Raw genomic sequence first — 10,502 nt, 5'->3', positions numbered from 1 at the left:
TCCAGTTCAAGATTAGGTATGCCATCATGGGCATTTTCAAAGCACTGTGATGAGCTCTACTTCAAGACAACCCTGATCCAACTAATCAATCAGACAAATACTGCTCTTCAAACCACTACAAATGCCAGCACCAAGAAACTCCTTCAGGCACATCTAGCCTCTCTGCAACTTCAACAAATTTAAGGCTTCCAACATGCTAGGGATGTAAACATTATCAAGGGTGATATTGAGGAGATGAAGAAGGCCATTTCAGACAAGATGGATTCTAAGCTTCTAGAAGCTACAATGCTTGACATCAAGAGGCAATTAAGGAAAAATTCTGATCTTGCAACCAAGATAGATGCCTTGGATACAAGAATGTCATCCATGGAAACATCTTTAACAGCCATTCATCTTCATCAAGCCCAACAGACAGATTTACTTCAAAAACTGGTGGCTGCTCAAACCTCCTCCTCTACTCAACTTGATGATAACAAAAAGGGGGAGAAAGGACCAAGTGAGGGGGAGAGGCTTCAAATTCAAATCAGTATAGTAATTGTGCCTTCAATTACTATCTCAAAGCCACCAGTTATAGACAAATAGATCAGATAAATGCAGCAGCAACCAACATTAGAGCAGCTGAAATGAAGTAGTTGAAGCCAATCAACTAGGAGAAGATTGATGAGGATATACAAAGGAAATTTGGACTAGTAAAGGAGCCAGAAAAGTCAGCCATCCATCACTCTCAAATCAAACAGATTTCTGTGAATGAGATGAGCATGAACTTTCTGGAAAGGGGACAGTTATCATGCATCAAATCTCCAAAGGCTGAAATAATTCTGAAACCAAGGGTGAACTACCCAAAGTTATCATTGAAGAACCCTTTGGATACTGTGTATGAGACACCTAAGCCTGATGAAAAGAAGCTTCTGTCAAGGTCAATTGCTTTCTACAAAGATCCAACTAATTCAGCTTTGAAAAAGAGAATTGCTAAAGTTTTCAGGGTTGGGAAAGAAATTTGTGTAGTGGCTGGACACCCTCAATTTGCTGAAGCAAAGAGAGAAGAAAAGGCCAGATTGAAGTAGGAAAAGAAGCAAGCTGCTCTAGATGCTAAAAAGGCTAAATAAAAGAAAGAGCAAATTGCAATCTTGGTCAAGCTACATGCTGTAAATTCATCACAACAAATTCCTGCTTAGCCATCTGAAATCATTGAATCTCAAGATCCAAAGAAGCAAGTTGAACAACAGAAGAAAGCTCCAAGAATCAAGGAATTGGCTAAAAGAACCAAAAGAAAACTGGACATTGTTGATAAGGAATTGGAGAATCAGTTTCCCAAGGAATCCACTCCAACTACAACTCAAGCATCAAAACCCTTTGTGGTATTTGAAGATATCAAGGTGGTGGATCCTTACAGGAACATTCATGGTAAACCTATTGTGCCTAAGGATGAGCCAATAGAATGGGAGAACATACCAATTCCTGACTTCAATTTACCAATCCTTAGCAAGACAAAAAGAACAAAGTCAAGAGCAGTCAAGAAAGTGAAGTTGTCACCTCTCAAATCCAAATCTCTAGTCAAAGCTCAATCTAAAGCCAATAAAGGAGATTACCTGTACTTATGCGACATCAAGGAGTTTTCTGATTTAAACCTCTATCTAGATGAACTAGATGAAGTGAGAGGAATTGATGCATACAGAAACCTACCTAAAAGGTTAGTTTTCAAGTACAAGGGAGGAAAGGAGATTCAGTGGCCACTTCACAGGATCCTTCAAGAAAGCCAAACTGTACTGATTAAGGTTTATTCATCTTTCAAGAAGAACTTTGGGTTCAATGTTACTGCAAGAAGATTGGTTCTAAAGAATATTGAAGAACTAAGGAGTGTTAGAGCTAAAGATGCACTCCCAAAGACTCTAATTATCCCTTACACAGGGAGAAGAGTGCATCTAAGGCCCTACTGACTGATGGAGTTCATGGATGACAAAGGAGTGAGAAGATGTTTCAGATTAGAAGACCAATTGAGCATCTCTAGCAATGAGACTCTCTTGGAGATGCAAGAAAAGTTAAATCTCTCAGAATCTGATGAACTGGAATTCCACAGACAGCACCAAAATCAGATAGAAGAAAACAACAGAAAGCTTGGAAAGAGATCCAGACCTTCAAGGAACTAGATAAATCTGCTCAGGCTAGAGGAGCACCTTGAAAATGACTGTGAGCTAAACTTTGTACATTTTGTTAATTGAAGCACTTTACAGTTTTATCTATCTACTTTCAAAGTTGTATTTTTTAGGATGTTTTGTTATCATCAAGTATCTCTTAATTTATGACTACAATTACAGTAGACATAAATTGGGGGAGATTATTGTGTATATGTTGTGAACTTGATGATTTCATTAACAAATCACCCTGGTAGATTTTACTTAGTGAAATTGTAGAACTTGACGGATAAAGATTATAGTCCCGACGGATGACTCAATATAGTCCCGACGGATGATAATTTATTATCCATCGAGTGAGTAGCTTATGTAACAATAAGTCTGTAGCACGTTTCTGCATACACATTATTTAGAATCTGTAGTAGTACTTAAGTCATGTTGACTTTAACTAGATATGCAGAATAGGTTGATTAATTGTTTAATTGTACATAGATGATGTCTTGTAATTCTGCATAGATGAAATGAAGTCTAGTGCCTGATTGCTACCCGATAGATAAACAACAATGAATTCGACGGATGATCAACAACCCGACGGATGATCATTAACTCGATGGATGATCATAAACCCGACGGATAAAGAATTCAAATATCTGTTGACAGTGACAACACAGTCACATGCGTCGAGTGTATGCAAATGGAATGTGGTAGCCTATTCAACTGGGTTCTCGAGAACAAAGAAGCATTGCCATTTCCATGCTATTATGAAGATATTCAAAGATGCTGGAATAGAGTAATGAAGTAGCATTGTAATAGACTCGATAGTTTTTGTTTTTTTATCTTGTCTTATTGCTTTGTAATCCTGGTGATATATAAACCAAAAAGTAGCAAATAGAACGACTAACTAAGAAACCAAGCAACCAAGAGAGAAACATTTGTAAGCTGAATTCTCATTATTTCTCTGTATTCTTAGTTGTTCATTTGTAAGCAGTTGTGAGCTTTTTGCACACAGAGTTCTCTCGATATATATTATATATCTCTGGTGGAATCATTCAAATCCACCAGAAAGTTTTTAAAGACTTGTGTTTTTAATTACTTGTGTTTTGATTCATTTCAAGTGATTATTCCGCATTCTGCTAATCAATTCACACTGATATATATAATTGAGTTAGAACAATTTTTATTCAAGAAAAAGTTTCAAAAATTCCATTCAACCCCCCTTCTGTAATTCTTGTTATATTGTTAAGGGACTAACGCCTTCAACTATGAGATTTGTTCACTCCATCGAGGGTTATAATGTTGGTAATCGTACATTTCTTAAAGAGCAACATTTCGTAAATCATTTTTTTATCATTTTTTATTTAAATTACTAGTTATAATAAAAAAATCAAAATTAGAATATGATAACTTATTTAAACTAGCTTTATATCCGTGCGATGCACGAAATGCTTTGAAAATTTTTAGTATGAGTTTATTTATATTATAATTAATATTTTTAAATTTGAAAATTTATGAATTGATATTTAAAAAATAAAATTGATCTTCATTAATTAATTTAGTCATCTCTCATAAAATTTATGTTTTATTTTAATTTTAAAATAAATATATATTTTTGCACTCAATAACTTTACTATACTATATTATATATATAACTAATTTTTGATTTCGGAGTTAACTTGCAAAAAAATATTTTACAAACCTCGTTCAATTCACGGAAGGTTTAAAAATTAATAATATTTTCAATTTTAATTTAATATTACTTAAAAATATAATTACTTGAAATATTTATGAAATGAAAAATTTGCAATGTGTTTTAGTTTTATTTTAAATTTTAACTTATTATAACATTTTAATATACAAATTTGTAATGTATTTTAGTTTTATTTTAAATTTTAACATATTACGATATTTTTATATCCTACCTTTAATTTCTTATTTTACAATTTTTTGGTTTGAATTTATTTTTGCTTTATGTAAATTTTTGTTGTATTATTGAGTTGAAATGTTAATAGATTTAAATTTTATCGATTGCTAACTATTATTAAAATTATTATAATATCTTTACATTGTGAAAAAATAATTTTGAGTACGTGTGGTGAGTTGTGTAATTATAGGTGAGTTTGTTGTTGTGTAAGCCTTATGTCTCTTCTTCTAATTACAATGTTAGCCTAACATCCTCATGACCAAACCGTACCACGTTAACTCCCGTACTGCAATTATATATAGTTCAATTTTAATTTAATATTACTTAAATTATAATTACCTAAAATATTTATGAAATGACAAATTTGCAATGTGTTTTTGTTTTCTTTTAAAATTTTAACATTATAACATTTTAATATACAAATTTGTAATGTGTTTTAGTTTTATTTTGAACTTTAACTTATTACGACATTTTAATATCTTACCTTTAATTTCTTATTTTATAATTTTTTGGTTTGAATTTATTTTGGCTTTATATAAATTTTGGTTGTATTATTGAGTCGAAATGTTAATAGATTTAAATTTTATCGATTGCTAACTACTATTAAAATTATTATAATATCTTACATTGTAAAAAAATAATTTTGAGTACGTGTGGTGAGTTGTTTAATTATAGGTGTGTTTGTTGTTGTGTAAGCCTGAGGGTGAAAAACCAAAATACCCATCATTTGGGGAGATTTTCCCAAAATACCCATCGGCGGGAAAACCGCCCAAAATACCCACTGAATACGCATTACCATCATGCGTATTCACTCATATAATACGCATGTCTCACATGCGTATTCTTTCTATTTTTTTTTAAAAATAGAATACGCATCTGTAACATTCGTATTTAGTGGATATTTTGGGCAGTTTTCCCGTCGGGGGGTATTTTTGGCACTTGAAGCTGAAAAGTGGTGTATTTTGGGCAATCTTTCTAAGCCTTATGTCTCTTCTTCTAATTACAATGTTAACCCAAACTCCTGAAGACCAAACCGTACCACGTTAACTCCCGTACTCCAATTATATGTAGTTCAATTTTAATTTAATATTACTTAAAATATTTATGAAATGACAAATTTGTAATGTGTTTTAGTTTTATTTTAAATTTTAACTTATTATAACATTTTAATATATAAATTTGTATTGTGTTTTAGTTTTATTTTAAATTTTAACTTATTACGACATTTTAATATATTACTCCTTCCGTCCCGCTGGATAGTTTACGTACACTGTTTGCACGTATTTCGAGGTTTCAATAAAGTATAGTTTCATAATGTTTTTTCTTAAAAAAAAATTGAATAGAAGTTTAAACATGAAACTTTTTTTCAGAATTTTTTTAAAAAAAAAAATATTATGGAAGTATACTTTAAACGAGTATTGAAAAGCGTGCCGAAAAGTAACGTAAACAATCCAGTGGGACGGAGGGAGTACCTTTAATTTCTTATTTTACAATTTTTCGGTTTGAATTTATTTTTGCTTTATGTAAATTTTGGTTGTATTATTGAGTTGAAATGTTAATAGATTAAAATTTTATCGATTACTAACTACTATTAAAATTATTATAATATGTGTAAAAATAATTTTGAGTACGTTTGGTGAGTCGTGCAATTATAGGTCTGTTTGTTGTTGTGTAAGCCTTATATCTCTTCTTCTAATTACAATGTCAACCTAACCTCCTGACGACCAAACCGTAACATGTTAACTCCCTTACTCCAGTGTTCTAAAAATCGGCCGATTAATGTTAGCTCCCTTACTCCAGTGTTCTAAAAATCGGCCGATTAACCGATTAATCGGCCGATTAATCGGAGTTCGGACGGGTCCCGTCTTGATTAATCGTTAATCGGGTCAAAGTACGGTTTTTTAGAAAATCGGTCAAAAGTCGGGCAATTCGGGAAAAATCGGTCAAATCGGGTCAAAAATCGGTCGAATCGGTCAAACTTTGAAATTTTTTAAAAATATATTTTTTAAAAAAAGTTTAAAGTTTTTTGAAAATAATAATTAACATTTAACATTTAATAATTAATAAATAATAATAATATATTAATATATTGACTCTTTTACATATAAAAACAATTGTATATTCTTATATTCCTAAATCTTTTACACAAATCCCTAATTGAATTATTTCCAAAACTTAACACTCAACTCGCTTGCTTGATCGATTAACTAGTAGGTAGTAATTTTCTGAATACCAATTAGTTACTAGTGAGTAGTCAATAGTAATTAATTAGTATAAACTACTTAACTGTCAATTATGTACTAGTGATGGTGGTTTTTTATTGTAAATTTTACCATTTAAACATCAGTATTGAATTAATGTTATGTGATTTTATTTTTGTAAATCTTATTGAAGGTTAGTGACATTTAAATAGAATTATTTATTATTATTTATTAAATAAATTACTTCCGATTAATGCTCAGATTAATCAATCCGATTGATCACCGATTATCCGATTAATCACTGAAAGGTCCCTCCACCGATTAATCCCGATTTTTGCTTTTTAGAACACTGCCTTACTCCAATTACTCCAATTATATATAGGATATAATTAGTTACATTATATAAACTAATTAATATGATAAATAATATTTTTATATTTTTATATAGTAAGTAAATTCAAACCATCTATTTAAAAAATTAATACAAGTACATAAAAATTATTAAAGGGTTAAAATATATAAAACTCATAATTAAAAGGGGTAAAATTATACAAAACTCGCAGTTAAGGGACAAAAATATACAACTGTGAGGGTAATTTTGAAAAATAATTTAGCAAAAGGGTTAAAGTGTACAAAAATTATAGTTAAAAGGTTAAGAAATACAACTTTTTTGTTTAAGAATTCATGTGTACGACATGTTATACTTTAAGGGCGATATTACAATTAAGACTAAGTATATACTAATAATAGTAAAATAATTTATATATTTAGAAGCACAACTCGGATGAAATCTCAATTTAGGAGGACGGTAGAGGTGTGTCTTATACATCTAAACAAAGTTTATTTGTTCTTTATTAAATACAAGTTGAGTGTTTATCAACGTGTATGATTTTCATGTAAGTCATTAACAACATACACAACGTTTTTAATATAGCTCATTAATTAAATTACATATTTTTTTATTTGTGTTGTGTAATTTATATTTATTGAATGAATACAAGTTGGATAGTTACTGTACGTTTAAAAGGAAAGGATTTTAAATTAATCCACAGAATGTTGTCAGTATATTGATAAAAAGTAAACCAAAAATTAACGCATAAGTTTAATGCAGAGTCGAGTAAAATTATAGAGTTTTGGTTAAATAAATCATGAGTAATGAGCTATTGTATAACTAAAGTCATTAATAATTTACAAGTACCTTGCTCAATTTAAAAGGATCTGGTGCATAACTAAAGTCGTCAAGACCCGCAATCGTAATATTCAACAAAATAGAATTTACACCATCTTTAATCTAAGTTTATTTTTATGAAAAATGTTATTTTTTTATTCAACATTTTTTGTTGATTATATGTCATTGTTAATGCCATAATTCATTAAATAAAGTTGACTCGTCCGTGTTCTTAGTTTTTAATCTAATCTATTATACAAAATTAATTTTATAAGATGTCAGATCATTATCAAAGTTATAATTCATCAATTAAAATTGACATAATGCACATCATTTTTAACACTTTGAAAAAAACTTATATTTAATTTATCATTCCCATTTTCACAACATAAAAGTCTTTTATTATTCTCTTTCAGTGTATCAATAAATCTGAATAAAACATTAACATTTAATCTTTTTAAAATAGAGATAAAGTATGTGTGTGTGTATATGTATATTATTATTTGTTATATTTTTAAGTAAATTAGGTTGATCTCGTTTATTTATATGCTAGATATCTTAGTTATGTATATGCCTAATCGTTAGCCAATAAACACTCAAATAACATGCATTTATGATTATTCAAAAAATATAATTATCTAACAAATAATTTGCAATTATTTATATATTGTAGTCGTAGTAGCACTGACAATCAATCAATATCTATTTTTACTCAAAAGAGCATCAATCAGGGATGCGATATGAAAATAATTCATATATCGTAAAGACTAACTACTAATATTCACAAGCTATTTTTTCGGAATTCGAGGATAATTTTGTAGTAATACGTCTTTCAAATCATTTTAAAATTTATTTCGTTTATTATTCTAATCTTTTTTTATAATAACTTCATAACATTGTATATTATTTTCCTAAAATTAAATATTTTTCATTCGATAGATTTTTGTTATGTATCCCTATATTGACTAACTTATGTACATATTGATTTTTTACCGGAAACGAAATGGATAGGTCAAAGTTTAACTTGGTGCATTGGTGAGAAAAGTCAATTTCTTATCTTGGGTTATCTCTTTTATATAACGCATAATAACGTAACTACATTCATGGCCACCCAATTTGTTAGGTACGAAATGCAACACAGAGGGGGTGAATGTGTTTTCTTGAATTTGAATTATCTTTGTGGCTTATGGAACAAAACAGTTTGTATGAATTTGCAGAGTGTTGAGTGGCATTTATGACACTTTATTACGCTCCGTAAAGCTTTGAATTGGTGTATTTGTACTCAAGTTATTGGTGTTTTAATGAGTTTTCTAGTGTTTTTGTATTTTCAGGCATTCTCCAGGTAATCAGGTGAATTAGCATTGTTTTGGTGCTAATTTGGTCTTAGGAAGGTGTTGGAATAAAAGCTTGTGGAAGACCAGCTCAAATCAGCAAGGAAAAAAGAAGAAGTCAGAATTTTAATCAGGAGGTCAGCGCGCCCGCGCTGTGATAGCGCGCGGCCGCACCCAAAGTCCAGAAACTCAGGGCGCCCGCGCTATTGAAGCGCGCGCCCACGCCAGGTCGAGAAAAGAAATTTTGTTTCTATTCTGATTTTGATCCAGAAGACTTCTACTCTACATGGGGCTGCTATATATACATAAATAAGCTCGTTTTTTACAAAGAGACGCACCCGAGCACAAGGAGAAGGTGTAAGAAGACTATTTTAGCACAATTCAACCAAGGCGAAGAAGATCTAGTTTTAACTTGTGATTCTTTGTTTAAGTTGTAACGTTAGATGCTAGTTTTCTTATTCTTGAACCTATACACTTGTTTCGCACTTTATTTATTATTCGATATAAAGACTACGTTTATTATACCATGCTTTCATTGGAACCCACGTTGATGATGAGTCTGATCATAGTCTAATCGTTATCGTGGGCTTCTAGCGGATTTATTTATGGATTTCTTTAGTTGATTTGTTTCGATGCCTTAGTGTGTGGTGATTGTATGATAACCTAGTATTGGTTGTGCTTATTCATTTTATGAGCGTCGCGAACTTATAAGATAGCGTGTTAATTCTTAATGAAGCGAAAGTGAATTTAAGGATTTAGAACTTGCCATGCTAGCATAGGTTCATGTATTGATATGCATGATTCGTAGGTAATTTCAACCATCTTACTTGCCCTATGTAATCATGATAAATAACTTGTTCATTAAACCGTTATATTGTCAAATTATATAGACATATAGGGTCTCAATATAATTGGTGTCTATTTAGCTTATATCTCTTTTGTGGATGTCTGGTAGTATGGTACTCGTACAACAAAAGTTGTCGTTTATCAGTTTCGTGTTATCTGGTTAGTGTCATCACCATTACATGCTAAGGTTAAGAACGAAAAGGCTATTGAATGAAGTACTTAATGAAGTTAGAATCCCATGTTTGTCATATATATATTAATTCAACCATTCTTATTCTCTTAGTTATAATTGTTAGATTAAGTTTAGTTAAAAACAATCTCAACTTGTTATTCATCATAGCATTGGATAATAACCATCCGATTGTTGCATAGGTACATAATCTTAAATTAACCAAGAGTCTCTGTGGGAACGAATCTGATTTATATCTTATACTACTTACGAACGCGTATACTTGCGTGTATTATTAGCGCGTGTTTAGCGACTAACAAGTTTTTGGCGCCGCTGCCGGGGACTCGGTGTTAATTTTTAGTTTATGTGTTTATCATCAGTGGTCGTTAAAGTTCATTGACTCGGACATTGTTACTTATCTGTTTCCTTGTCTTATTTCAGGTACTCTAGCGAGCGTGTATGCATACGCGTTCTCGGTCTCGTAAGAGAAATCAGGATAAAGCCGAGAAAGAAGTTGTAGTGGTTCGTAGGGAAGTTATTGAGGACGAAGAGAAGGAAGAAGAAGAAAAGAAAGTCGAGGAACCAGTTTTAGTAGTGATGGGAGATCAAGCAGAAATTCCTAAGGCTCTGATGGACTATTCTCAGCCTAAGGTCAATGATATTCAATCGAGCATCATCAGACCAGCCATTTCGGCTAACACTTTTGAGATCAAATCAAGCATGATTCAGATGAT

Source organism: Apium graveolens, chromosome 7 (genome assembly GCF_009905375.1).
Source record: "Apium graveolens cultivar Ventura chromosome 7, ASM990537v1, whole genome shotgun sequence".
NCBI lineage: Eukaryota > Viridiplantae > Streptophyta > Magnoliopsida > Apiales > Apiaceae > Apium > Apium graveolens.
This window is presented reverse-complemented; position numbering follows the sequence as displayed.